This window comes from Salvelinus fontinalis, chromosome 13 (genome assembly GCF_029448725.1).
Source record: "Salvelinus fontinalis isolate EN_2023a chromosome 13, ASM2944872v1, whole genome shotgun sequence".
Taxonomy (NCBI): domain Eukaryota; kingdom Metazoa; phylum Chordata; class Actinopteri; order Salmoniformes; family Salmonidae; genus Salvelinus; species Salvelinus fontinalis.
In genome coordinates this window covers 48,182,399-48,207,960 of record NC_074677.1, presented here as the reverse complement: position 1 = coordinate 48,207,960, position 25,562 = coordinate 48,182,399, and positions in this window count along the sequence as shown.

Below are 25,562 nucleotides of genomic sequence, written 5' to 3'. Positions count from 1 at the left end.
GGTTGCGTTGCGCAAGAAATCAGGTATAGTAAGCACTTCATTTAACAAGGTGCTAAAATGAAAAAGTCCAGTAACTCTGGACTTAATAACACTGCCCTTCAATCAAGTCTTCACCCAAGCATCACAGAGTTTGCTCCCCGTGCTGGGCAATCGTTTTTCTTTTCTTTTTGTGAGCACCAAGCAAGGCGTATGTCAACATTCTGGGGAACTTTTCAAACATCTGAAATCGCCATCTGTTTATAGTGATCAGTCTGCTCAGCCACCAGGAGCAAGGGTGGAGGGGTCAGGTGGACAGGGTAGGGCAGAAGGGGCACCTGTGGAGTCAGGCGGACAGGTGGGAATGGTACAGCAGAGCACCCAGCATTGCTGAAAGCGTGGGGTTCTGTCTGATCTGACCAGTGTCTAGGTTGTGGTAATCTCGTTACCAAATGTTTCCTCTCAAATACGCAAAGATTATGGAGCACCATCGCTTCAAACTTGGCCTTCGTTAGCAAATAGAATGACTGGGAGAAACTCTTTGTGCATAGGTATTGGTTTAATCGTCCTAGTCTATCAACCAATAAACATTCCCCCTAACTCCCCCCTATACATGCTTCCATGTGTGTATTGCCTCCTTTTAGGAGCCACGCCTCGCAGTCGTGTGATTCGCAAAAATTAAATGAGACTGTGTGCCATAGCCTGGAGACGAGGTTATGCTTGTGGTGACATTGCAGAGCTGATAAGCAAGTCAGTCAGGAATGGTCTGAGTCTATGTTCGATCCCGGTGTCCATCCTCTTCACCACCTGGAATGGTCTAGGTGCAGTAGTAGTGGAACTGCGAGTGTGAGATGATGTAACTTCATGGGTATCCACTAATGGAATTCCATAGAACATTCTATAGACTTGTAAAAATGTCCATCTGAACTGAATTAGGAAATAATTCTTCAAGTTAAGGGAGACTGTTACATCATAAGGACAAATAGTATTTGGCAGACATCATTCTGCGGTGTTCTGACCCAATCACCACCCTTTGTTTGTTCTTTCTGGCATGTTGTTCTCTCACATGGTCCTATTATCACCTATACACTCTTAGAAAAAGAGGTTATATCTTGAACCTCAAAAGGTTCTTCGGCTGTCCCCATTGGAGAACCCTTTGAAGAACCCTTGTAACCTATGGGGACAGCCGAATAACCCTTTTGGAACCCTTTTTTCTATGAGCGTATGCAAGGCTCTGAAATAATGAGTTCCAAAACTCTCAGGAATTCTAACAATTAAAGGTGTTGGAGAGACACACAAATGCTATACTCCAAAGCGCCAATAAGGCCGCAATGCAGCATAAACATTTGGAGTAAACCTGCAGTGAAGCTGAGTGTACCTTCCTTTGCATTATATATCTATGGTGATTCCATAATAAAAGTCTCAGATTAAAAACCATATATTTCTGATTACAAAACATATTTTATTTTTATTTGTATTTATTTTACCAGGTAAGTTGACTGAGAACACGTTCTCATTTGCAGCAACAACCTGGGGAATAGTTACAGGATGAATGAGCCAATTGTAAACTGGGGATTATTAGGTGACCATGATGGTTTGAGGGCCAGATTGGGAATTTAGCCAGGACACCGGGGTTAACACCCCTACTCTTACGATAAGTGCCATGGGATCTTTAATGACCTCAGAGAGTCAGGACACCCGTTTAACATCCCATCCGAAAGACAGCACCCTAGACAGGGCAGTGTCCCCAATCACTGCCCTGGGGCATTGGGATATTTTTTTTTAGACCAGAGGAAAGAGTGCCTCCTACTGGCCCTCCAACACCACTTCCAGCAGCATCTGGTCTCCCATCCAGGGCCTGACCAGGACCAACCCTGCTTAGCTTCATAAGCAAGCCAGTAGTGGTATGCAGGGTGGTATGCTGCTGGCGATATAGGGCTCGTATTACAAAAACATGGCTTGTACAAAAACAATATTTTGTAATTAATGGGGATTTAACAAGTGACATCAATAAGGGATCATAGCTTTCACCTAGATTCGCCTGTTCGAACTATGTCATGGAAAGAGCAGTAGTTCCTATTGTTTTGTACACTCAGTGTACACCCTTGATTGAGTTAGATTAAACTTTGTTGAAGGCTGTGTGTCCCCATTGAGCCACTAGAGGCTGATATTAAACAACAAAGTAAATAATGATTACTGTTTTTAAAGTTACATACTACGCTGAACAAAAACATAAATGCAACTTGTAAAAATGTAAGATCCCAGAAATGTTCCATAAGCACTGTTAGTGAGCATTTCTCATTTGCCAAGATAATCCATCCACCTGACAGGTGTGGGATATCAAGAAGCTGATTAAACAGCATGATCATTACACAGGTGCACTCTAAAATATGCAGTTTTGTCTCACAACACAATGCCACTGTCACAATGGCGTGTATAAGTGGCAGAGGAAGTCAGGCGCAGGAGAGTCAAATAGAGTGTAGAATGGAGTACTTTAATTAAAGTCCCAGTAATCTGCTCCATAACACTCACGGAAAAAATATAAAACAAATCTGGGTACGAAGACCCGTCGCACACCTATACACAATCAACACAACACTTGACAACGAACAATCTCTGACAAACACATGAAGGGAAACAGAGGGTTAAATACACAACAGGTAATGAATGGGATTGACAACAGGTGTGTGGGAAGACAAGACAAAACCAATGGAAAATGAAAAATGGATCGATGATGGCTAGAAGACCGGTGAAGTCGACCGCCGAACACCGCCCGGACAAGGAGAGGCAACGACTTCGGCAGAAGTCGTGACATTACCCCCCCCCTGACGCGCGGCTCCAGCTGCGCGTCGACACCGGCCTCGGGGACGACCCGGAGGGCGAGGTGCAGGGCGATCCGGATGGAGGCGGTGGAATTCTTTTAACATGGAAGGATCTAAAACGTCCTCCACCGGAACCCAGCATCTCTCCTCCGGCCCGTACCCCTCCCAGTCCACGAGGTACTGAAGGCCCCTCGCCCGACGTCTCGAATCCAAAATGGATCGAATAGCGTACGCTGGGACCCCCTCGATGTCTAGAGGAGGCGGAGGAACTTCACGCACTTCAGCCTCCTGGAGCGGGCCAGCCACCACCGGCCTGAGGAGAGACACATGGAACGAGGGGTTAATACGGTAATTAGTGGGCAGTTGTAATCTATAACATACCTCGTTCACTCTCCTCAGGACTTTAAACGGCCCCACAAACCGCGGACACAGCTTCCGGCAGAGCAGGCGGAGGGGCAGGTTTCGGGTCGAGAGCCAGACCCTGTCCCCTGGTACGAACACCGGGGCCTCACTGCGGCGACGGTCTGCGCCAATTTTCTGGCGCCTTATGGCACGCTGAAGGTGGACGTGGGCTGCCTCCCAAGTTTCCTCAGCGTGCCGAAACCAATTGTCCACCGCAGGAGCTTCGGTCTGACTCTGATGCCAAGGAGCCAGAACCGGCTGATACCCTAATACACATTGAAAAGGGGTAAGGTTAGTGGAGGAGTGACGTAGCGAGTTCTGGGCTATCTCTGCCCAGGGCACGAACTTCGCCCACTCCCCTGGCCGGTCCTGGCAATAGGACCGCAGAAACCTGCCCACATCCTGGTTAACTCTCTCCACCTGCCCATTACTCTCGGGGTGAAAACCTGAGGTAAGACTAACCGAGATCCCCAAACGTTCCATGAACGCCTTCCAGACCCTTGACGTGAACTGGGGACCCCGATCAGACACTATATCCTCAGGCACCCCATAATGCCGGAAAACATGTGTAAACAGAGCCTCCGCAGTTTGTAAGGCCGTAGGGAGACCGGGCAAAGGGAGAAGACGACAGGACTTAGAGAACCGATCCACAACGACCAGGATCGTGGTGTAACCCTGTGAAGGTGGAAGATCAGTCACAAAATCCACTGACAGGTGCGACCACGGCCGTTGAGGAACGGGTAAAGGTAAAAGCTTACCTCTAGGCAGGTGTCTAGGAGCCTTGCACTGGGCGCACACCGAACAGGAGGAAACATAAATCCTCACGTCCTTAGCTAAAGTGGGCCACCAGTACCTCCCATCAAGACAGCGCATCGTCCGACCTATCCCAGGATGACCAGAGGAGGGTGATGTGTGAGCCCAATAGATCAATCGGTCGCGGACAGCAGACGGAACGTACAGACGACCAGCTGGACACTCAGGAGGAGAGGGCTCTGCACGTGACGCCCACTCAATGTCCGCGTCCAGCTCCCACACTACTGGCGCCACCAAACACGACTCTGGGAGTATGGGAGTGGGATCCATGGGTCGCTCCTCTGTGTCATACAGCCGAGACAATGCGTCTGCCTTGACGTTCTGGGAGCCTGGTCTGTAAGTAAGCGTAAACACAAAACGAGTGAAAAACATGGCCCACCTTGCCTGGCGAGGATTTAGTCTCTTCGCCTGCCGGATGTACTCCAGATTGCGGTGGTCAGTCCAGATGAGAAAAGGGTGATTAGCCCCCTCAAGCCAATGCCTCCACACCTTCAAGGCTTTTACGACAGCTAACAGCTCTCGGTCCCCCACATCATAGTTACGCTCCGCCGGGCTGAGCTTCTTCGAAAAGAAAGCACAGGGGCGAAGCTTCGGTGGCACACCCGAACGCTGAGAGAGCACTGCTCCTATCCCAGCTTCGGATGCGTCCACCTCTACTATGAATGGCAAAGAGGGATCCGGATGAGCCAACACAGGCGCCGAGGTAAACAGAGCCTTCAGTTTACCAAAAGCCCTATTCGCCTCGGCCGACCACTGCAAGCGCACCGGTCCCCCCTTTAGCAGTGAGGTAATGGGAGCTGCAACCTGACCAAAACCCCGGATAAATCTCCGGTAGTAATTGGCTAACCCTAAAAAACGCTGCACCTCCTTTACCGTGGTTGGAGTCGGCCAATTACGCACGGCTGTAATGCGGTCGCTCTCCATTTCCACTCCTGAAGTGGAAATCTGATGCCCTAGGAAGGAGATGGATTGTTGGAAGAACAAGCATTTCTCAGCCTTGACATATAAATCATGCTCCAACAGGCGACCAAGCACCCTGCACACCAAGGACACATGCTCAGCGCGTGTAGCAGAGTATATCAAAATATCATCGATATACACCACTACACCCTGCCCGTTCAGGTCCCTGAAGATCTCATCTACAAACGATTGGAAGACTGATGGAGCATTCATCAACCCATATGGCATGACCAGGTACTCATAATGACCTGAGGTGGTGCTAAATGCCGTCTTCCACTCATCACCCCTCCTAATACGCACCAGATTGTACGCACTCCTGAGATCCAATTTTGTGAAGAAGCGGGCCCCGCGCATTGACTCCATTACTGTATTGATCAAAGGTAGCGGGTAACTATATTTTACCGTGATTTTATTAAGGTCTCGATAATCAATGCACGGGCGTAAACCGCCATCCTTCTTCTTCACAAAAAAGAAACTCGAAGAGGCGGGTGAAATGGATGGCTTAATGAACCCCTGACGCAGGGATTCAGAGATATAATTATCCATAGCCACTGTCTCCACTTGCGACAGAGGATACACATGACTCCTGGGATATGCAGCGTCTACCAGGAGATCTATCGCACAATCCCCCTGTCGATGGGGTGGTAATTGAGTCGCCTTCTTTTTACAGAAGGCGAGTGCCAAATCGGCATATTCTGAGGGAATGCGCACGGTGGAAACCTGGTCTGGACTTTCCACCGTAGTAGCACCAACGGAAACCCCTACACACCTACCTGAGCACTCTCGCGACCACCCCGTGAGAGCCCTCTGTGGCCAAGAAACAGTGGGGTTATGAGTAGTTAACCAGGGTAGGCCTAACACCACAGAATACGCAGGGGAATCAATAAGGAAAAGACTAATCTTCTCCTTGTGACCCTCCTGCGTTATCATAGACAAAGGTGCGGTGACCTCCCTGATAAACCCTGACCCTATTGGTCGACTATCTAAGGCATGAATAGGGAAAGGCATATCCACAGAAACAACAGGAATCCCTAAACTATGAGCAAAATTTTTATTAATGAAATTCCCAGCCGCGCCTGAATCTACTAGCGCCTTATACTGGGAATGCAGGGAAAAATCCGGAAAGGTGACAGAGACAAACATAAGTGCAGCAGAGGGCTCTGGATGAGTATGGTGCCTACTCACCTGGGGTGATGCCAGAGTGCCCTGCCTGCCTTCTCTATTCCCAGAGGAACCAACCCGGCACCGATCAGCAGTGTGATCTCTGCGATCATAGATGGTGCTCGAGCGGGTACCCCCTCCGGTCTCCCTGCGCACCATCCCTCCCAATTCCATAGGTTCGGGAGAGAGAGTGCGGGAGGATGGAACAACCAGACCCCGATCTAGACGTCCCCGAGTAGCCAGCATGTTGTCCAGCCTGATGGACATATCCACCAGTTGGTCGAAGTTGAGGGTGGTGTCTCTACAGGCCAGCTCCCGACGGACGTCCTCGCGTAGACTACAACGGTAGTGGTCGATCAGGGCCCTGTCGCTCCATCCAGCGCCGGCAGCCAAAGTCCTAAACTCCAACGCGAACTCCTGAGCACTCCTCTTCCCCTGCCTCAGATGATAGAGGAGCTCACCTGCTGCTCTGCCTTCGGATGGGTGGTCGAATACCTTCCGGAAATGGCAGATGAGCTCCTCAAAATGGTCCAACGCCTTATCCTCTCCACACACAGCGTTGGCCCACTCCAGGGCTTTCCCGGTAAGGCATGAGACGAGGGCGAAGCTTTTCTCACGGTCTGATGGTACTGGAGAGACCGTGGCCAGATACAAGTTCAGTTTTAGGAGAAAACCCTGGCAGCTGGCAGTATCTCCATTGTATCCCGTGGGTAGGGATAACTGGATCCTGTTCTGTTCCGGAGGATAAAAAACGTTCAAAGGAATTCCAGGTGGTGGTGGAGGTACTGGACAAGCTCCCTGTCTCTCCCAGCGGTCCATACTCTGGACAATGCGATCCATGGCAGCGCACAGACTGTCAATATCCGCCGCGTGTTCCAGGACGCGTTCCTCAACCTCCATTAGCGAAGTGCCTCCTCCTGCTGACTTCATTTTTTATGGTCAGAGATTCTGTCACAATGGCGTGTATAAGTGGCAGAGGAAGTCAGGCGCAGGAGAGTCAAATAGAGTGTAGAATGGAGTACTTTAATTAAAGTCCCAGTAATCTGCTCCATAACACTCACGGAAAAATATAAAACAAATCTGGGTACGAAGACCCGTCGCACACCTATACACAATCAACACAACACTTGACAACGAACAATCTCTGACAAACACATGAAGGGAAACAGAGGGTTAAATACACAACAGGTAATGAATGGGATTGACAACAGGTGTGTGGGAAGACAAGACAAAACCAATGGAAAATGAAAAATGGATCGATGATGGCTAGAAGACCGGTGAAGTCGACCGCCGAACACCGCCCGGACAAGGAGAGGCAACGACTTCGGCAGAAGTCGTGACAGCCACAGATGTCTCAAGTTTTGCTGGAGCATACAATTGGCATGCAGACTGCATTAATGTCCACCAGAGGTGTAACCAGATAATTAAATGTTAATTTCTCTACCATAAGCCGCCTCCAACATAATTTTAGAGAATATGGCATTACGTCCAACCGCCTCACAACCGCTGACCACAAGTAACCGCGCCAGCCCAGGACCTCCACATCTTGCTTCTTTACCAGCAGGAGTTGGCAGTGTAGATATTATGGAAATTATAGATGTTCTGTTAATTTTGTTGGGTAATGCACTGTAAGTGTGTTGCTTAATGTGAAAACTGTGTAATGTACTATAATTTACAGTACTGTAGCATATTACTTTCAGCACTTCTAAAGGCGATTTGAAACAGGTATTTTGCATTGTTTAATAAGTATATATACAGTTGAAGTCAGAAGTTTACATACACTTAGGTTGGAGTCATTAAAACTCGTTTTTCAACCACTCCACACATTTCTTGTTAACAAACTATAGTTTTGGGAAGTCGTTTAGGACATCTACTTTGTGCATGACACAAGTCATTTTTCCAACAATTGTTTACAGACAGATTATTTCACTTATAACTCACTGTATCACAATTCCAGTGGGTCAGAAGTTTAAATACGCTAAGTTGACTGTGCCTTTAAACAGCTTGGAAAATTCCATCAAATTATGTCATGGCCTTAGAAGCTTCTAAAAGGCTAATTGACATCAATCAAGTCAATTGGAGGTGTTCCTGTGGATGTTTTTTAAGGCCTACCTTCAAAGTCAGTGCCACTTTGCTTGACATCATGGGAAAATCAAAAGAAATCAGCAAAAATCCTCAGAATTTTTTGGGGGGACCTCCACAAGTCTGGTTCATCCTTGGGTCAATTTCCACACGCCTGAAGGTACCATGTTCATCTGTACAAACAATAGCAAGAAAGTATAAACACCATGGGACCACACAGCCGTCATACCACTCAGGAAGGAAAAGCGTTCTGTCTCCTAGAGAGGAACGTACTTTGGTGTGAAAAGTGCAAATCAATCCCAGAACAACAGCAAAGGACCTTCTGAAGATGCTGAGGAAACAGGTACAAAAGTATCTATATCCACAGTAAAACGAGTCCTATATCGACATAACCTGAAAGGCTGCTCAGCAAGGAAGAAGCCACTACTCGAAAACCACCATAAAAAAGCCAGACTACGGTTTGCAACTGCACATTGGGACAAAGATCGTACTTTTTGGAGAAATGTCCTCTGGTCTGATGAAACAAAAATAGAACTGTTTGGCCTTTATGGAAAAGGGAAAAAGAGGGACGCTTGTAAGCCGAAGAACACCATCCCAACCGTGAAGCACGGGGGTGGCAGCATCATGTTGGGAGGAAAATAGATCACAAAATAGATGGCTTCATGAGGGAGGAAAATGATGTGGATATTTTGAAGCAACACCTCAAGACATCAGTCAGGAAGTTAAAGCTTGGTCGCAAATGGGTCTTCCAAATGGACAATGACTCCAAGCATACTTCCAAAGTTGTGGCAAAATGGCTTAAGGACAACAAAGTCAAGGTATTGGAGTTGTAACGGTCCTGACCTGTTTTATGTTGGTTTTGTATGTGTTTATGGTCAGGGCGTGTGTTTTGGGTGGGCAGTCTAGGTTTTGTATTTCTAGGTTGGTTTTGGTGTTCGGCCTGGTATGATTCTCAATTAGAGACAGGTGTGTATCGTTTGTCTCTAATTGAGAGTCATACTAAGGCAGCCAGGGTTTCACTGGGTTTTTGTGGGTGTTTGTTCCTGTGTCCTCACAGGACAGTTGAAGGTTAGTCACATTTGTTGTTTTGTAGTTTTGTAGTGTATTGTTTTGCTGTTTTCATTAAAAGATGGCTTATTTCCCTCAATCCGCATCTTGGTCCTATCCATTCTCCTCCTCGTTTGAGGAGGAGAACAACATTGACTGCCTTTACAGAAACACCCACCACAACAGGACCAAGCGGATTGAGGAGAGAGAGAAGGAACTACAGCAATGGGGAAAAGAGGAATGGACTTGGGAGGAGATTCTGGACGGAGAAGGACCCTGGGCAGAGCCAGAGGAGTGTCGCCGCCCCAAAGCGGAGCTGGAGGCAGCAAAAGCGGAGAGGAGGTTTTATGAGGCAAAAGCAAGGCAGAGCGGCTGGAAGCCCGAGAGGCTCACCCAAAAATTTCTTGGGGGGGGGCTAAAGGGGAGTGTGGCGAAGCCGGGTTGGATACCTGCGCCAACTCCCCGGGCTTGCCGTGGAGTAAGAGGGCGTCGTACTGGTCAGACACCGTGTTATGCGGTAAAGCGCACGGTGTCCCCAGTACGCGTGCTTAGCCCAGTGCGGGCTATTCCACCTTGCCGCACTGGGAGGGCTAGGTTGGGCATCGAGCCGAGTGCCATGAAGCCGGCCCAACGTATCTGGTCTCCAGTGCGTCTCCTCGGGCCGGCGTACATGGCACCAGCCTTACAGGTGGTGTCCCCGGTTCGCCTGCATAGCCCAGTGCGGGCTATTCCACCTCGCCGCACTGGCAGGGCTACGGGGTCCATTCAACCTGGTAAGGTTGGGGAGGCTCGGTGCTCAAGAGCACGTGTCCTCCTTCACGGTCCGGTATATCCGGCGCCACCTTCCCACCCCAGCTCAGTACCACCAGTGCCTACACCACGCACCAGGCTTCCAGTGCATTTCCAGAGCCCTGTTCCTCTTCCACGCACTCTCCCTATGGTGCGTGTCTCCAGCCCAGTGCCTCCAGTTCCGGCACCACGCACCAAGCCTCCTGTGCGTCTCCAGAGCCCTGGACGCACTGTTCCTGTTCCCCGCACTCGCCCTGAGGTGCGTGCCCTCAGCCCGGTACCTCCAGTTCCGGTACCACGCACCAGGCCCATAGTGCGTCTCAGCCGGCCAGAGTCTGCCGTCTGCCCAGCGGTGCCTGAACGGCCCGTCTGCCCAGCTCCGTCTGAGCCATCTGTCTGCCCAGCGCCGTCTGAGCCATCTGTCTGCCCAGCGCCGTCTGAGCCATCTGTCTGCCCAGCGCCGTCTGAGCCATTTGTCTGCCCAGCGCCGTCTGAGCCATTTGTCTGCCCAGCGCCATCTGAGTCATCCGTCTGCCACGAGCCATTAGAGCCGCCCGTCTGTCCCGAGCCAGTAGAGCCGTCCGTCAGTCAGGAGCCGCTAGAGCCATCCGTCAGTCAGGAGCTGCCAGAGACGCCCGCCAGTCAGGAGCTGCCAGAGACGCCCGCCAGTCAGGAGCTGCCAGAGACGCCCGCCAGTCAGGAGCTGCCAGAGACGCCCGCCAGTCAGGAGCTGCCAGAGACGCCCGCCAGTCAGGAGCTGCCAGAGACGCCCGCCAGTCAGGAGCTGCCAGAGACGCCCGCCAGTCAGGAGCTGCCAGAGACGTCCGACAGTCCGGAGCTGCCCTACAGTCCGGAGCTGCCCTACAGTCCGGAGCTGCCCTACAGTCCGGAGCTGCCCTACAGTCCGGAGCTGCCACTCAGCCCGGACCTGCCGGAGTCCCTCAGCCCGGACCTGCCGGAGTCCCTCAGCCCGGACCTGCCGGAGTCCCTCAGCCAGGACCTGCCGGAGTCCCTCAGCCAGGACCTGCCGGAGTCCCTCAGCCAGGACCTGCCGGAGTCCCTCAGCCAGGACCTGCCGGAGTCCCTCAGCCAGGACCTGCCGGAGTCCCTCAGCCAGGACCTGCCGGAGTCCCTCAGCCAGGACCTGCCGGAGTCCCTCAGCCAGGACCTGCCGCCCCTTATCCCGGTGCTGCCCCTTGTCCCGGTGCTGCCCCTTGTCCCGGTGCTGCCCCTTGTCCCGGTGCTGCCCCTTGTCCCGGTGCTGCCCCTTGTCCCGGTGCTGCCCCTTGTCCCGGTGCTGCCCCTTGTCCCGGTGCTGCCCCTTGTCCCGGTGCTGCCCCTTGTCCCGGTGCTGGTCGCTCATTTAGGTGGTGTTAGTGGGAGGGTGGTCATTGGGAAGGGGATAAAGAAGCGGGGATTGATTATGGTGGGGTGGGGCCCTCGCCCTCAGCCTGAGCCACCACCGTGGTCAACTGCCCACCCAGACCCTCCCCTGGACTTTGTGCTGGTGCGCCCGGCGTTCGCACCTTGAGGGGGGGGTTCTGTAACGGTCCTGACCTGTTTTATGTTGGTTTTGTATGTGTTTATGGTCAGGGCGTGTGTTTTGGGTGGGCAGTCTAGGTTTTGTATTTCTAGGTTGGTTTTGGTGTTCGGCCTGGTATGATTCTCAATTAGAGACAGGTGTGTATCGTTTGTCTCTAATTGAGAGTCATACTAAGGCAGCCAGGGTTTCACTGGGTTTTTGTGGGTGTTTGTTCCTGTGTCCTCACAGGACAGTTGAAGGTTAGTCACATTTGTTGTTTTGTAGTTTTGTAGTGTATTGTTTTGCTGTTTTCATTAAAAGATGGCTTATTTCCCTCAATCCGCATCTTGGTCGTTTGAGGAGGAGAACAACATTGACTGCCTTTACAGGAGTGGCCATCACAAAGCCCTGACCTCAATCCGGTAGAAAATGTGTGGGCAGAACTGAAAAAGCGTGTGCGAGCAAGGAGGCCTACAAACCTGACTCAGTTACACCAGCTTCGTCAGGAGGAATTGGCCAAAATTCACCCAACTTATTGTGGGAAGCTTGTGGAGGCTACCCCGAAGCATTTGACCCAAATTAAACAATTTATAGGCAATGCTACCAAATACTAATTGAGTGTATGTAACTTCTGACCCACTGGGAATGTGAAATAAAAGCTGTAATAAATCACTCTAATATTATTCTGACATTTCTTAAAATAAAGTAGTGGTTCCTAATTTACCTAGACGGAAGTTTTTACTAGGATTAAATGTCAGGAAATGTGAAAAAGGGAGTGGATTTGGATTTGGCTAAGGTGTATGTAATTTAGAGTGGTAGAAAGTGGCTTTAGCAGCAGAGACAGAAGAGGAAAATGTAGAGAGGAGGGAGTGAAAGGATGCCAGGTCCGCAGGGAGGCGAGTTTTCCTCCATTTCCGCTCGGCTGCCCGGAGCCCTGTTCTGTGAGCTCGCAATGAGTCGTCAAGCCACGGAGCAGGAGGGGAGGACCGAGCCGGCCTGGAGGATAGGGGACATAGAGAGTCAAATAATGCAGAAAGGGAGGAGAGGAGTGTTGAGGAGGCAGAATCAGGAGATAGGTTGGAGAAGGTTTGAGCAGAGGGAAGAGATGATAGGATGGAAGAGGAGAGAGTAGCGGGGGAGAGAGAGCAAAGGTTGGGACGGCGCGATACCATCCGAGTAGGGGCAGTGTGGGAAGTGTTGGATGAGAGCGAGAGGGAAAAGGATACAAGGTAGTGGTCGGAGACTAGGAGGGGAGTTGCAATGAGGTTAGTGGAAGAACAGCATCTAGTAAAGATGAGGTCAAGCGTATTGCCTGCCTTGTGAGTAGGGGGAGAAGGTGAGAGGGTGAGGTCAAAAGAGGAAGAGGAGTGGAAAGAAGGAGGCAGAGAGGAATGAGTCAAAGGTAGACGTGGGGAGGTTAAAGTCACCTAGAACTGTGCGAGGTGAGCCGTCCTCAGGAAAGGAGCTTATCAAGGCATCAAGCTCATTGATGAACTCTCCAAGGGAACCTGGAGGGCGATAAATGATAAGGATGTTAAGCTTGAAAGGGCTGGTAACTGTGACAGCATGGAATTCAAAGGAGGCGATAGACAGATGGGTACGGGGAGAAAGAGAGAATGACCACTTGGGAGAGATGAGGATCCCGGTGCCACCACCCCGCTGACCAGAAGCTCTCGGGGTGTGCGAGAACACGTGGGCAGACGAGGAGAGAGCAGTAGGAGTAGCAGTGTTATCTGTGGTGATCCATGTTTCCGTCAGTGCCAAGAAGTCGAGGGACTGGAGGGAAGCATAGGCTGAGATGAACTCTGCCTTGTTGACCGCAGATCGGCAGTTCCAGAGGCTGCCGGAGACCTGGAACTCCATGTGGGTCGTGCGCGCTGGGACCACCAGGTTAGGGTGGCCACGCGGTATGAAGCATTTGTATGGTCTGTGCAGAGAGGAGAGAACAGGGATAGACAGACACATAGTTGACAGGCTACAGAAGAGGCTACACTTACATTTACATTTAAGTCATTTAGCAGACGCTCTTATCCAGAGCGACTTACAAGTACATACAATCATACTTTTTTTGTACTGGCCCCCCGTGGGGATTGAACCCATAACCCTGGCATTGCAAGCGCCATGCTCTACCAACTGAGCCACACGGGGCCGCTAATGCAAAGGAGATTGGAATGACAAGTGGACTACACGTCTCGAATGTTCAGAAAGTTAAGCTTACGTTGCAAAAATCTTATTGACTAAAATGATTAAAATGATACAGTACTGCTGACTGGTGAAGTAGGCTAGCTAGCAGTGGCTGCGTTGTTGACTTTGTTTGAAAGTGCAGCTGGCTAGGTAACCTCGATAACTGGCTAGGTAACCTCGATAATTACTCTAAACTACACAATTATCTTAGATACAAAGACAGCAAAGACAACTATGTAGCTAGCTAACACTACACTAATCCAGTCGTTCCGTTGTAATGTAATAGTTTCTACAGTGCTGCTATTCGGTAGAAGATGGCTAGCTGGCTAGCTAGCAGTGTTGACTAGGTAGGAGAACGGTGGCGCGGCGGACGAGAATAGCTGGCTAGCTAACCTCGATAGTTACTCTAAACTACACAATATCTTAGATACAAAGACAGCAAAGACAACTATGTAGCTAGCTAACACTACACTAATCAAGTTGTTCCGTTGTAAACTTCCGACTTCAACTGTATATTTATATGTATTTATATGTATATATTTATTTCCTCAATTTTCTTACACTGTATCTCCTAGATTTCATACAGACATTTCAAAACCTTGTTTCTTATGATTTATTTTTGGAATGTCCTTTTTGCCATTCATAAATGTGTTATTCAAGTCGTTTCTATGGGCTATCGTAATAAAGGCCAAAAACAATATTTTGTAATTTGTATCAAGATGCATGATGAATTTGACAAGCTACCAAATTACTAACAGGGAAGTAAACATTTGATTATGGCCTTGCATGGCATACATATCATTGATAGGTTCATCCAGTCAAGTAACATACTGCAACAATGTCATCAAATGGGGACACGATATACTACACATCTAAATAAAAATGACATTACATGGACAGCATTTCCCATACGGTATATCCTCACAAATGAGTTAAGCGACCCATCTCTTCTCTTTCTCCTCGTCCCTATGTGTATCACTCCTAATGCAAGCTCTAACACTGCATTTAATGTATTCGTCTGAGTGCGTGTTGGAAAGAGATAAGTTCCTAGTGCATTTAACACTGTTAAACTATTATCAATGTTTACCATCTCATTCTAGCAGTAGGGTGGCTGTCCAATCAATTGGTTCCTGACCATCCAGGGTGATTACTCCTACTGTGTAATTCTGTAGAGTGCTCTGTGTCTGAGGACCTTCATTACGCTGATGGAGTCCCCCCACCCCCCACCTACACAAGCCCACCCTCCACATCCCCTTGACGCCACCACTTTGCTCTGGCAATGACTTGCTAATGCGAGTGGCTGAATATCGGCCTGCCCATATGAACATATTGTATTTCACAGCCTGTGTTGATGTATCAGTAATGTATAGTAATTTAAAAAGCATAAGTTAGTGTTGATTCAACTCCCACCTCTCCAACTCGATTACAAGATGGCGTAGCAGTCGGACGTCTATTTTGTCTTGTACTGTTCCGTCCCATGTATATATTGTTTTCTTCATATATATTTCGTATATATTTTTAATCTCAATTTCTATCTACGGACTGAACATACTCTCCTGCAACCCGCCTCACCCAATGTGGTACGGATCTGCTATTTTTTACACTTTAGAACCAGAACCCCCATCAGAAGCTAGCCAGCTAACTAGCTACTAGCTAGTAGTCAGTTAGCCACTGCTAGCGGTCATCACCATTAACTCGTACATCAGCCAGCCTCAGCCCGGTCAATTACTACCAGTCTGCACAGCACAATATCAACCCAGAGCATATCGACTGCTTTTCTCTACCACATCTCTGGATTCCTATCGCAAGCTCTGAACCTTTACACTGGACCATCGCAGCCAACTAGCTGCTATCCGAGTGGCTACTCCTGGCTAACGTCTTTGTCCCGAAGCAAGCACCAGTTAGCCTGGAGCTAGCCTGGAGCTAGGCCCATCTCTCGGCTAGCCGAAGAGGTCAATCAGCCAATTCTTGGGATACAATACCTATTTTGCTAATTAGCCTGAACCCCTTTTCCGTTTGCTCCCGCAGTACTCTTAAAGTTTGTGAATTTTGCAGCAGAACCATATTTATTTACAAATATTAGTTTGGTGATCCCTTTCTGTAAAAACCAAGACTACTTTGCTTTAGAATGTCAGCGTGTCGACGAAACATAAAGCCAAAAACATGACTTTGAGAAAACCTGGCCAACAAGACCCGCTCTTATCACCACCGTCTCCTGAGTCTGAGGGCCCGGGGACTCACACTTTACCCGGGGGTACAGCTTGGCCTGGCAGCGCTGAAATTAACATTTGAGGCCATCAATCTACTACGCTCTGAGACAGTGTAAATGAAAATGGAGGTAGTTGCTACGATTGAGGCCCGAATACAGGAGGTCTCTGATACTTTAAAAGCAGATCTAACCATGCTGCGGAACGAGAACGGTGCCAGTAATCACATCACTCAAAACATCAACAGAGTTTCACACTACAACGATTGCAGCACTGGAGCCCTCTGCTACCAGTCAGCGGAAATGCCTCGTGCCACGGATTTTGTTTTTGGGCTGCTGAAGGATGTTCTTGCCATGGATGAGAAGCCCCTGATTGATCGTGCCCACCGGTCGCTGCGCCCAAAGCCCCGGGATAGTGAGAGGCCCTGTGACATCATTCTTTGAGTGCACTTTGTCCATGAGAAGAAGGAGATTCTCAGACGAGCCCGCAATACCACTCTGAGCTTTCAAGGACAGAGCTTCTCTATTTCCCTGGACTACTCACCCACTGTTTCCAGGCAACGTGTAACTTTTGGGCAGGCCAAACGACTTCTACGGGACAATCCAGGCGTGAAGTATGGACTGCGATTCCCGGCCCGTTTATGGCTTTCTCATGATGGTAAAGACTACACATTTTATTCTCCGTATGAGGCTATGGCTCACATTCAACGTCACATCAAGAAGTCTAGATCAGCCACTGTTGCTTGCGAATTGTGGTACAATTATATGTAGTTATAACGTACTATTCTTATATAGTTGGGGAGTTGGCGAACCCATTCAGGCTTATTTGATATGATGTCTAATGTTTTGATCATCTAGTGTGCTTGCCTTACAAGCATTCAGTCATTTTTATTTCATTGTATTAAGGTTTTACTTAACTCCTTTGTTTCCAGGCTGTCTCATTCACCTATTCAGTTTGTTTACATAGTGTCTCAGTGTCTCAGTGACTCAAAATATTTTTGATTATTTGTTTACTGCAGTAAATGTTCTGAGGCTACACATTTTTGGGGGTCTTCACTTCATTTTTAAAGGTTTTGAATTTTTTTTATGCCGAGCAAACGTTCAACGTTGCACACACATCGTTTTTTGGTATTGGCTGTAAGTTGTCTTATTGTCCAACTGGACAATTATTATTTAAAATGTTTTGATCGTCTTACTACGATTTGCTTACTTCAAATTAGGTTTTTGGTTGAGAGCCTTGATATATTTGATTTATTTTCTCTCTCAATGACTGTTATAAGACTGGGAATATAATTATATACAAGTGGTGCTTTTGTAATTTAGATTGCACAAGGGATTTTTTTTTCTCTCTCTCTCTTTAACTTCTTGTGGGCAGGGGGCAGCATTTTCACTTTCGGATAAATAGCATGCCAAAATTTAACTGCCTGCTACTCATCCCCGGAATATAAGATATGCATATCATTAGTAGATTTGGATAGAAAACACTCTGAAGTTTCTAAAACTGTTTGAATCATGTCTGTGAGAATAACATAACTTATGTAGCAGGCAAAACCCTGAGGACAAATCATTCAGATTTTTTTGGGGGATATCACTGTCTTTTCAATGAAGTTTCTTAGAGACACCAGATTTCTAATGGACTTGCTTGCAGTTCCTACCGCTTCCACTGGATGTCACCAGTCCTTGGAAATCGGTTGAGGTTATTCCTTTGTGTTATGAACAAGTAGGGCTATCGTAAATGAGGGTTACATGAAGTAAATTTTTTGAGAGAGGCACGTCACGAAAAAAGTTGCGTCAGTTTGTTTTCTTTTTGTATTGGACACAGATCATCCCGTCTTCAAATTAATCGATTATTAACGTTTAAAAATACCTAACGTTGTATTACAAAAGTAGTTTGAAATGTTTTGGTATAAACTTTGATGAAAGATACATGTTTTACATAGAAATAAAGATAAACTTGTTCTTAATGCAACCGCTGTGTCAGATTTCAAAAAAGTTTTTCGGCAAAAGCACAATATTCAATAATCTGAATACGGCGTTCAGCCACCAAAGCAAGCCACACAGTTACCCGCCAAATTGTGGAGTCAACAAAAGTAAGAAATAGCATTATAAATCTTCACTTACCTTTGCTGATTTTCGTCGGAATGCACTCCCAGGACTCCCACTTCCACAAGAAATGTTTGATTTGTTCTATTACGTCCATATTTATGTCCAAATACCTCTGTTTTGTTCGCACGTTTAGTTCACTATTCCAAAGGCACAATGCGCAAGCGCAAAATCCAGACGAAAAGTCAAAAGAGTTCCATTACAGTTTGTAGAAACATGTCAAACGATGTTTACAATCAATCCTTAGGGTATTTGTATAATAAATCTTCAATAATATTCCAACCGGACAATAGCGTATTCATTACAGAGGAAAAAGAAGGAACGGCGCACACCGCGCAGTAAACCACTCATTGGCCTCAGCCTAGTCACCTGGTTGAAACAGCTCTTATTCGACCCCCTTCTACAATAGAAGCCTCAAACAACTTTCTAAAGACTGTTACATCTTCTGGAAGCCTTGGGAAGTGCAATCTGGCCCCATAGACACAGCATATTGGATAGGCAATCCCTTACATGAAACTACAAACTTCAGATTTCCCACTTGCTGGTTGGATTTGTCTCAGGTTTTTGCCTGCCATATGAGTTCCGCTATACTCACAGACATTATTTTAACAGTTTTGGAAACATTAGCGTGTTTTCTATCCAACTCTACTACTTATATGCATATCATAGCTTCTGGGCCTGGGTAACAAGCAGTTTACTCGGGGCACCTTATTCATCCAAGCTACTCAATACTGCCCCCCTTTCCCAAAGAAGTTAAATAAAGGTGAAAGAATAAAATAAAATTAAACTCCCTGGTACAGCAAACAATGATTATAATTTCATGTAACTGTATCAAATCTTAATTAAATTATGTGGTTTTATATACTGTACCAGTCAATAGTTTGGACACACCTACTCATTCAAGGATTATTCTTAGTTTTTACTGTTTTCTACATAGTAAAATAGTAATGAAGACATCAAAACTATGAAATAACACATATGGAATCATGTAGTAACCAAAAATAAGTGTTAAACAAATCAAAATATATTTCATATTTGAGATTCTTCAAAGTAGTCATCCTTTGCTTTGATGACAACTTTGCACAATCTTGGCATTTTCTCAACCAGCTTCATGAGGTAGTCACCTGGAATGCATTTCAATTAATTGGTTTGCCTTGTTAGTGTTAATTTGGGGAATTTCTTTCTTTCTTAATGGGTTCCAGTATTTCCTTCATAAAATGGTTAATGACATCACAAAACAACAAAACAACATTAGTGTTCTCTAGATCGCGTCTGACCATTCCCCACGTTCTATGTTAGAAACATTGGTCCAGTAGTTGCCCTTGAATGTGTTAGAGTTACGGTGGGAATAATCTCCTGAAACAAAGGCACGTTCCTTTGGTGAATTTGGAGAGGGACACCTGAATGTTCTGTCCTTGATTTACTAGGAGTGCGTTGTTAACAAGTTTCCGCATCCCCCCCTCTGCGGGTAAGAGGGGGTCTGGTTGTCAATCATTGTAAACCTGATCTGACCTATTTGGAACAGTCATGACAAATGTCAGAAAGCTTAATTAAGAAATATGATGATGAATTGAACTGTGCAAAATAACAAAAGCAAATGGAATCCAACAACTTAGATAGGTAAAAACAACAATAGCTAGAGTCTTTGCAGCTTTTTTACTCTGACTTAATTTCCTGTAAAGTTTTGACAATATTGGTTGCAGTGTAAAAAAAAAACTTTCTGGTCTGTGATCTGGCCACCACAAATATTTTCAAATAAAGTCAAATAATAATAATAGAGCATAGGAGAACAATTGTAATTACATTGTCAATATTGGACCACAATCCTATAACCATAACTTTTTTCATAACACCTACAGTGTACATTTTACAGAGCCATTTATCATAACAGCGCTATATATGATAGAACACCACCATGTAATGGACATAAAAAAGTATTATTGTTATTGTTATTTTAGAGTGGTACAACAAGGGATCACACACAGCAATATAGTGGTCAATAGAAGACCAAACTGCCAAGACATAAAGTGTAACACGTACCGGCTTAGGACCATGTCAATAGATAATAGTATCCTGTAAAATAAGAGAAAATATGAGACTGGAATTTGTTCGCTCAGAATTTATGTAACATCTTCTCAAAATATACTATATATAGAAAAAATTCTCTTGTATTTACCTTTTTTTATTTTGGTATCAAAAACAATAATTTCATACAAAAATAACCACTCACATGTACATCATCAATTTCAAAAACATGTGGAAATACATTTGGACCTTAATCCTATCTAACACATTCATATTCACACACACATGCACACTGGCCTATTAACAGCTTAAAACTATTAATTTAACTAGCACACATAGCTAGAAACTTTCACTAAACCTCCCTGAATAACAATGACCAGCCATCTTCCACTTTAAAAGAACTGCTGCCATGAGGCTACTAACCTTACAACAACCAACACTAAAAAAATAAATGTTTATAACATCCAAACAAAACGTCCAAAATTATTGCATATGTACACTACCGTTCAAAGGTTTGTCACTTGTTTTTGAAAGAAAAGCAAATTTTTCGTCCATTAAAATAACATAAAATTTATCAGAAATACAGTGTAGACATTGTTTATGTTGTAAATGACTATTGTAGCTGGAAACGGCAGATTTTTTATGGAATATCTACATAGGCGTACAGAGGCCCATTATCAGCAACCATCACTCCTGTATTCCAATGGCACGTTGTGTTAGCTAATCCAAGTTTATAATTTTAAAAGGCTAATTGATCATTAGAAAACATTTTTGCAATTATGTTAGCGCAGCTGAAAACTGTTGTACTGATTAAAGAAGCAATAAAACTGATCTTCTTTAGTCTAGTTGAGTATCTGGAGCATCAGCATTTGTCGGTTCATTTACTGGCTCAAAATGGCCAGAAACAAAGACTTTTCTTCGGAAACTCATCAGTCTATTCTTGTTCTGAGGAATGAAGGCTATTCCATGTGAGAAATTGCCAAGAAACTGAAGTTCTCGTACAACACTGCGTACTACACCCTTCACAGAACAGCGCAAATTGGCTCTAACCAGAATAGAAAGAGGAGTGGGAGGCCCCAGTGCACAACTGAAAAAGGGGACAAGAACATTAGTGTCTAGTTTGAGAAAGACGCCTCACAAGTCCTCAACTGGCAGCTTCCTTAAATAGTACCCGTAATACACCAGTCTCAACGTCAACAGTGAAAAGACGACTCCAGGATACTGGCCTTCTAGGCAGAGTTGCAAAGAAAAAGCCATATCTCAGACTGGCCAATAAAAAGAAAAGATTAAGATGGGCAAAAGAACACAGACACTGGACAGAGGAACTGGACATCCCAGAGTATATAACAGGTAAAAAGGACAGAAAAAAATCAAAATTAGAACAATAATTGCAACGACACAATATTATAGATTATATGATCCCTTATTGATGTCACCTGTTAAATCCACTTCAATCAGTGTAGATGAACAGGAGAAGACAGGTTGAAAATGTTTTTTTAAGCCTCAAGACAATTAAGATATGGATTGCGTTTGTGTACCTTACGGAGGGTGAATGGGCAAGGCAAAATATTTAAGTGCCTTTAAACTAAACATATGTTTTCGTGAGAAGACCAATTTTTTGGGATGTCTCATGGTCTGACAAGCACTGTCGTAGCTTGGCCACCTTCCACCGCAGATGCGGAAAGCTGACATAGGCGAATGTGGTGGACTGAGACGCATCCCATGCAACAAACCAGGCCAGTGACAAAACATCTCAATTTAATCCATTTGAAATTCAGCCTGTATGTAACGGTCATCGTATGAAGAAGGTGTGGACCAAAGTGCGGGGTGGGAAGTGTTCATGATTATTTATTTTAAAAAACTGAACACAGACAAAATAACAAAATGTAACAACAGGAAACAGTTCTGTCTGGTGAAGACACAAAAACAGAAAACAACTACCCACACAGCATCGGTGGGGAAAAGCTACCTAAGTATGGTTCTCAATCAGAGACAACGATAGACAGCTACCTCTGAATGAGAACCACACCCGGCCAAACAACAAAGAAATACAAAACATAGAAAATGAACATAGAATGCCCACCCAAATCACACCCTGACCAAAACAAAATAGAGACATAAAAAGCTCTCTACGGTCAGGAAGTGACACTGTCAGAAAACGAAATGTTTAAAAAGTCAAGGGATGTGAATACTTTCTGAACCCACTGTATATATTTCCACACTATGAGGTTTGGTTAATACTATGAAATTGTTAAAATTATGATAATGCCCTTTTAGTGTAAGAGCTGTTGGAAAATACCACCTGAAATGTCAGCCTATATTTGTGGGTGGAGTTTTGGCCTGCCTGGTGACATCACCATGTGGTATATGAGTTAATTGACCAATAAGAAAGAGAGTTCCAAACCTCTGCCAATAATGCTAGTTTTCAGTTTTCCCCTCCCCACTCAGACCAGTCCCAGACAGTCCTAGCAAAATTCCTGCTTGAGAAATTTCTCTTTGCTAAAAAGCAATTTATGTAGATTTTTTTACCATTTCAGTTTTTAATATACTCACAGTAAGGTACTTATCTCTCGAGGAAAGATTCTGAGTATAATTTGAGAGAATCTGTCGCGACTGAATGGAATGTGTAGGATAACGAGCAGCAGTAGTTCTAGTAGTTGGTTTTTCATCACTGGTTATTTAGACAAATCACGACTGCAGGTGTTTGCCTCTTTTGAAATTCGTCCCGTCATTTGCGAAGAGAGTGGGTGGAGCTCATTGTTCCGGTTCCACTCCTCATTCTATTATTTCTTGATCTCTTAACATGTATGGACCCAGAACTTCATCGAGCAGCTGACCAATTACGTGAGACTATGGGTTAATGGAGATTAAGAAAAACTGTACTTCTTGCATGTCAGCAATGTTGCGAAAAATCTGGAAAATTAGACATACTAACAAAGGTGTCATGCCCATAGGGGGCACAGGGGCATGTGCCCTTTCAGATTTGTCCTGTTTAAAAAAGATCTATATATATATACACTGCTCAAAACAATATAGGGAACACTTAAACAGCACAATGTAACTCCAAGTCAATCACACTTCTGTGAAATCAAACTGTCCACTTAGGAAGCAACACTGATTGACAATAAATTGCTGTTGTGCAAATGGAATAGACAACAGGTGGAAATTATAGGCAATTAGCAAGACACCCCCAATAAAGGAGTGGTTCTGCAGGTGGTGACCACAGACCACTTCTCAGTTCCTATGCTTCCTGGCTGATGTTTTGGTCACTTTTGAATGCTGGCGGTGCTTTCACTCTAGTTGTAGCATGAGACGGAGTCTACAACCCACACAAGTGGCTCAGGTAGTGCAGCTCATCCAGGATGGCACATCAATGCGAGCTGTGGCAAGAAGGTTTGCTGTGTCTGTCAGCGTAGTGTCCAGAGCATGGAGGCGCTACCAGGAGACAGGCCAGTACATCAGGAGACGTGGAGGAGGCCGTAGGAGGGCAACAACCCAGCAGCAGGAATGCTACCTCCGCCTTTGTGAAAGGAGGAGCAGGAGGAGCACTGCCAGAGCCCTGCAAAATGACCTCCAGCAGGCCACAAATGTGCATGTGTCTGCTCAAACGGTCAGAAACAGACTCCATGAGGGTGGTATGAGGGCCCGACGTCCACAGGTGGGGGTTGTGCTTACAGCCCAACACCGTGCAGGATGTTTGGCATTTGCCAGGGAACACCAAGATTGTCAAATTCACCACTGGCGCCCTGTGCTCTTCACAGATGAAAGCAGGTTCACACTGAGCACATGTGACAGACGTGACAGAGTCTTGAGACGCCGTGGAAAACGTTCTGCTGCCTGCAACATCCTCCAGCATGACCGGTTTGGCGGTGGGTCAGTCATGGTGTGGGGTGGCATTTCTTTGGGGGGCCGCACAGCCCTCCATGTGCTCGCCAGAGGTAGCCTGACTGCCATTAGGTACCGAGATGAGATCCTCAGACTCCTTGTGAGACCATATGCTGGTGCGGTTGGCCCTGGGTTCCTCCTAATGCAAGACAATGCTAGACCTCATGTGGCTGGAGTGTGTCAGCAGTTCCTGCAAGAGGAAGGCATTGATGCTATGGACTGGCCCGCCCGTTCCCCAGACCTGAATCCAATTGAGCACATCTGGGACATCAATCAATCAATCAATCAAGTTTATTTTATATAGCCCTTCGTACATCAGCTAATATCTCGAAGTGCTGTACAGAAACCCAGCCTAAAACCCCAAACAGCAAGCAATGCTGGTGTAGAAGCACGGTGGCTAGGAAAAACTCCCTAGAAAGGCCAAAACCTAGGAAGAAACCTAGAGAGGAACCAGGCTATGAGGGGTGGCCAGTCCTCTTCTGGCTGTGCCAGGTGGAGATTATAACAGAACATGGCCAAGATGTTCAAAATGTTCATAAATGACAAGCATGGTCAAATAATAATCAGGAATAAATGTCAGTTGGCTTTTCATAGCCGATAATTAAGAGTTGAAAACAGCAGGTCTGGGACAGGTAGGGGTTCCATAACCGCAGGCAGAACAGTTGAAACTGGGACAGCAGCAAGGCCAGGTGGACTGGGGACAGCAAGGAGTCATCATGCCCGGTAGTCCTGACGTATGGTCCTAGGGCTCAGTTCCTCCGAGAGAGAGAAGGAGAGAATTAGAGAAAGCATACTTAAATTCACACAGGACACTGGATAAGACAGGAGAAGTACTCCAGATATAACCAACTGGCCCTAGCCCCCGACACAAACTACTGCAGCACAAATACTGGAGGCTGAGACAGGAGGGGTCATGAGACACTGTGGCCCCATCTGATGATACCCCCGGACAGGGCCAAACAGGAAGGATATAACCACACCCACTTTGCCAAAACACAGCCCCCGCACCACTAGAGGGATATCTTCAGCCACCAACTTACACTAATACTAATACTACTAATACTAAGCATGTGCATTTAACATAAAAACATCTCTGTATTTAGTATTTTCATCGTTGACAGTGTCACGATCCTCTTCCTGGAAATGACTGGACCAAAGCGCAGCGTGGTACGTGTTCATAATATTTTATTAAATCAGAACACTAGAACAAAAATAACAAAGAGAAAAACGAACAGTTCTGTAAGGTACCTAAAACTATACAGAAAACAACTACCCACAAAACACAGGTGGGAAAAGGCTGCCTAAGTATGATTCCCATTCAGATACAACGATAGAAGCTGCCTCTGAGAACCACACCCGGCCAAACACAAAGAAATAGAAAACATAGAAATAAAGAAACTAGAATGCCCACCCTAGTCACACCCTGGCCTAACCAAAATAGAGAATAAAAGCCTCTCTATGGCCAGGGCGTGACAGACAGGGTTTATTTGAGCTATGGTCAGCGCAATTTTAAATTACCAGGAATCAGCTAATTGTCTGTGGTATTGAGTTTTGCGTGGAGAGTGAATTGAAGAGAGTCAGGTTA